The following is a 5,227-nucleotide window of genomic DNA, read 5'->3' on the forward strand; positions in this document are numbered from 1 at the left end:
TGCTGTGTCACTGGCACTGCCTGCTCAGCCTTGGACGGGCTTGCGCATCTTCTCGCAGACTCTTTAGAAAGCTTGGGTTTGTGCAGAGATTTGATGCCAGAGCCCCAGCCAAGCCAGCAGCAGCCTCTCTGTGGCTGGATATTTTTTCCACGCTTGGTAAACTGTGCTTGTGCCATCTGGTCAATGCAAATGGCCTTAACCTTCCCTCCAGCCAGATTTTGTGGAAATTGTGGTCTGCCTGCATTGTCAACTCCGAAATGGTACTACGTTGTTTATTTCCTTCATGAACCAAATGAAAGTTGGGCCAGATTCCCAGCTGGTGAAAATCAATGTGACTAAGGTGAAGTAATTTGTACCACCTGATGGTCTTCATTATAGCCAGGGCTGGAAAGATAGAGCACATCATTTGCTACTTATTCATTATTGATGCCGTTTTTCCATAGGGCCATTGATCACAAGTGAAGAGGAGATAAATGGGTGAGACCCGTTCCTTGTAAGCAGCATAGCAATGGTGGGCTCCAGGCTGGGGTCCTTCCAGAAATGGCAAGTGGTTTTAAAACTGTGTGTGGTGCTGTGTCTGCTCAGGCAGCCCTGACCCCTTGGCCGGGCTCCTGCCCTTTTTTGCTTTTCCATGGAGGGCAGCTTGCAGTTAGGTGATGCCAGAGCTATGCTGGAGGTCACCCACCCCAGCCTTTTGTGGGTCTTATTTTTCACCTCCTGTTCTCTTTATTCTGCAAATTAGCATATGCTTAGCCTGAAAATACAGTCAAGGTTTTAGAAAACCTTTGGGAAGAGGGATGAAACAATATGTCGCTCCTGGGCTGCTTAGCCTACGTGTGTGTTTTGGCCCTACCATATACTGAACTGGGGACCTGTGCTTTTGAGGGAGGAAGCCCAGAAAGGGAGGATTATCAGGTCTTTATATGATGCTGCCTTGCTTGAGTTTATGCTGATACAGATTGCCTCGTGCTGAACCTTTGTTGCCTTTTGCTGTGTCCTGATGCCCCTCCTTGCCAGCTTGGCTCGCAGGTACGTAGGGAGGGACTCGGGCAAGGGAGAGATAATAGTTGCTTTTCTGTGAAGAGCTGTTGGTCCCCTGAAGCTCAGGGGAACTGCCAAGTACGAGCACAGTCAAACTGGATGTCGTCTTCAGTGCTGCAAAACAAATGGTGAAGCTGTTAAGCAGTGTTTTAGGGAAAGGTAATATCTCCTGTTAGACCAACTGATACACTCAGGAAAAAGCGGACAAGGTTTTGGGCACGTGGTTCTGTGTAATTAAAAGGAGCGCACTGAATGAATGGGCCTGGCATAAGGGAGGCAAAAATAGAAACAGCCATCTGTCAATATGCTACCGGATGGCTAATTGGGAAGCCTCAGGTCTCAACTGCTAAATGTCCTGCCTCACTCAGAGACAGCAATAGCAATCTCTCCAGCTCAGTGCAACAGGACATCTGGGTGAGCTCCCCTGACGTGCTTCTGCGGCAGGTAGGATGCTGCTGCGTGTGCCAGGAGGCATTTCTGTCCTGAGGACCACCATCTTCCTGTGGTCAGGCAACAGGAAAAGTCCCCATGGCAGAAAAGGTGGGGAAAGGACTCGGGGCAGGTTCATATCTGTTGTCTCTGTCTGCTTGGGCAGGAGAATTTCCTTCACAGCGAACAGCCCAGCTGCAAAACCTGAAACAGAGAGGAGGCAGCCCAGCTGGGGCTGTTAGGTTTATCAAGAAGAGATCCTTACATTACTTTGAGATGTTAACTCTACAAATAGTACCTGAACATTATAAATATATATGTAACGTGTACTTAATGATTGATTTCATCGTCACCACACATGTTGGAAACATCATTAATGCGATGCTATAGACAGGAGTTAGTCCAAATTAAAGGCAGGAAATTCCAAGGTATTGTTCTTATGGAAACTGTGACAGCTGAATTATATGGGCTTGTTAAGGAACTAAAGATAACCCCATTCAGAGTAGGTAAAAACATTATGTATGAGCAAGGAAACTGAACTACAATTGCAGTGGGAGCCATAAGTCTGAATATCTTGACTGTTGTGTGCAGTAAATGGAAACTCCACCATGCTGTTATATTAATTTGGCCCTTTTTATTTAGGGGCAAATCTTGAAATTCTTCACCTTAAAACTCCAGTGGAGGTAATGGAGAGTTTTAAGTCCAGAAGGATTCAGACATGGGGATTCAATGCCTGGTTCATATGGGTAGGATGAACTTCTGTCTTGATTGTTTCTTCTGTTGTGGTTTGGTGGTGGGCATAACTGTGGAAAGCATCCTGAGTCGTCTTCAGACTCGCTGGGAGGAGACTGCACAACTTGGAAATAAATACGGGAATTCATTTCTTGCTCATCATAGCCGCCTCTTCTGGGACAGAAACTGTGGCAGGATCCTGGAGAATAAAAGCAGTCTGTCAGCATCCATGGCACAACCCCAAGGGCCCAGTACCCCTTCCCGCCACAGCACACGCCTGCTCACGGACAGGGGCACTCGCAGGCTGTGAACAGCTTCCTGACAGCTCTTGGGATGACCATTGGGACGAAGGCCCCAACATATCTGGCTGCCATCAGCCACGCTGCACCCTTGCAGCTGCCAGGCAGTCGGGTTGGCAGAGGGTGTCAGGGGAGCGCTTTGGGCTGAGGAGAGCCTAACTTTTGTGTGGGGACCACTGGAAGAGGCACTGGGTTTTGGTACCTGCTGCCCCTGCCAAGTGACCATCCCGAGGGAGCATCCTGGCAGCTGCTAACTCCTGCTCCAGGCAGGCAAAGGGAAGGGATGCCTCTGCTGGCAGATATGGGAGGGGGTGCGCTCCTTTTAGCATCAAGTCAGAATTTTACAGTAAGAAAAAAAAATGTATTTCAGCTGGTTGTTCTTCATCCAGTGTTTGAAACCTGGCATCCGTGCACTGGCTGCGCTTCTGAGACCCAGGGGAGCAGCTGGTCAGTCAGGCTTTCTCTCTGGGCTGGGGCTGGGCTTGGGCTCTGCCTCAGCTCTGGCAGAAAATGATGGCTGGGTTTTCCAGGGTGGCTATGGGAGAAGTTTTTCTGTAATTTTATTGCAACACCTCTACCTTGCCACTAGTTTTCCTCCTCTGAGACAGTAATCGGTCTAAGTTTTGTTGCCATAACGTTACACATGTGGAATTTGAGACATTTTGCTTCTGCTTTGCTTTGTTTTAATCAGGCTTGCTTGAAATGTCATATTCAAATGAGAAAAACAGCAAGGCTGTAGAAATCTCAGCCGTAGACTGTGAGGCAGTAACTGTGTACAAAGCTTGGCACAAGGCACTGGGACTACCTGAGATTTCTAATTGCTACCTATAAATATCAAATATCGGTATGTGTAGAGAAGGCAAGTGCAGAGGACAGAAAATACTTTTACTCTGTGCTGTAGTATGATTCATGCTTTTAAGATCAAGATTAAAAGTCTCTGTTAGGTTCCAAACTATGATTTTTATTTTCATTTCCATCAAAGGATTTAAGAGCCTTCAAAACCCAGCATTTTTAAAAATAACTTAAAACATACTGTCTGGCAATGCGAGTCCCAGTTAGCGCAGAGGCAGCCAGGCTTTCCTCGTATAAAGCAAATAACTGAAAAATCAGAATTAAAGAAATACCTTGTCCTCAATTTAACTCTGACAGCTTGTATTGTATTTTTGTTTCAGGAAAAAGACACTATGAAATGTGGGCCCTTGTAGCCAGGACATAGCCCTGGGTGATAAGCCCTACAGATCAGCAAAAACCATGCACCGTAAAAGCTTGTGCAAAGGTTCAGAGCCTTGATATGAATTTTTGGGCTTGTTTGTATTTCAAAAGCAAAGCCACTGAATTGCATCTTGAAAACCATATTACAGTGCAGGTTTCCTCAAAACACAGCCCAGGTTTGATCAAAAGGTTCTCAAGTCTGCAAGCCTTTTGACAAACCCGAGGAATGTTTACACTTTCAAAGTAAACCCCAAACCAAGTGCATTTGCATGGGCGGGCATCTTGCTATGGAGATTTATCCCCCCCCCCCCCCCCCCCCCCTTCCCCCCAGTTCTTGCCAAAATCTCATCCTTGCCCCTGGACTGGGCTCTCAAGGCTGGCATTCTAATAGTTTTATTGATAAACACATCAGCGGGCACAAAAAATAAAAAACTATACCCAAACAAAATATTCAGCTGTATTTGTAAAACCCCGAATAAAAAGCAATTTTGTATTTCAGTTTAATGTCCATTCACGTGGATCAGACTGCACAGTGTTTGCTTGTCCAAACCACTAAGATAATCCTTATTGCCTATAGAAATGCATTTTAATTACGGGGCAATAAATATCGTGTCTTTTTTTGCTGTATGCATTTTTTTATCAGCAGACAAAAGCTGACGTTTATTTTACTGATAGCCCTATGTTTCCCCTCCCGCTACCACCGCAGCAGAATTTCCCTTGCCCAAGGAAATTGAGAGGATCAGAGCACATCTGATGTTCCATTAATTTAAAACGGCTGCCAGGACTTGCATATTGTAGCAGCTTTAAAGTGATTGAATTTGGATTATTTCAAACTCTGGGAAGTCCTGCCTTGCCTGACAGAGGCATATCAAGTGACAAAATAAAATATGATCCCGGTATGAGAGTATCGGCGCATACATACATTCTCTTCCTCGCGCACGCAGCCTTGCAACAGGCAGATTAGAAGCAATGGCAAGAACAACCTTAATTTTTTTTTTCTTTCCTCTTTTTTTTTTTTTTTGTTTTTTGGTAGCAGGCCCCTTTTTGAAGCTGTAGCCCAGCTAAGTGGAGACACCTGGTGTTTGTTGCAGCAAGTTCCCTAAAAACGTGTGAAAAGGGGAGAGCAGGGGCACCTGGGGCTCCCCGGCCGGTGCGCGGGGCTCGGCCGCGCAGCTGCGAAACTGAGCCCCCGGCCGGGGCCTGCCCCCGCCCGCCGCCCCCGCCCGCCAGCAAATACCCCCCTGCCCCCAGCACAAGGGCTCCTACGCTCCGGCTGCCTGCGTTTGGGGGGGAAGCTTCCCCCTGTCAGGTGTTAAATGAAAGCGCTCGCTTTGGGGTAATAACTGTTTTGCGCTGCTCAGGGAGTAGCTTTGTGTAACGGAGCTCCAAGAGCAGAAAAAGTTTACACGCGGCCAAAGGAATATTACAGTTTCACTACAAAAGAAATATCGTGGCTGCCAAGGCCTGATTACTCATAAAATCCACAGCATTATCACCATCCATCACTGCCTTTC

At 46.8% G+C, this 5,227-nt stretch overlaps 1 long non-coding RNA gene across 1 annotated transcript; it reads right to left on the minus strand.

The window, feature by feature from the left end:
- Positions 1-1,142: 1,142 nt before the first annotated feature.
- LOC142410957 (uncharacterized) lies at positions 1,143-4,677 on the minus strand. The gene is made up of 3 exons (XR_012776072.1): positions 4,636-4,677; positions 2,136-2,401; positions 1,143-1,155 (listed from the first exon to the last, which is right to left on the minus strand). It is a non-coding gene; the product is annotated as an uncharacterized LOC142410957 (long non-coding RNA).
- Positions 4,678-5,227: the final 550 nt, after the last annotated feature.

This window comes from Mycteria americana, chromosome 6, assembly GCF_035582795.1.
Source record: "Mycteria americana isolate JAX WOST 10 ecotype Jacksonville Zoo and Gardens chromosome 6, USCA_MyAme_1.0, whole genome shotgun sequence".
NCBI lineage: Eukaryota > Metazoa > Chordata > Aves > Ciconiiformes > Ciconiidae > Mycteria > Mycteria americana.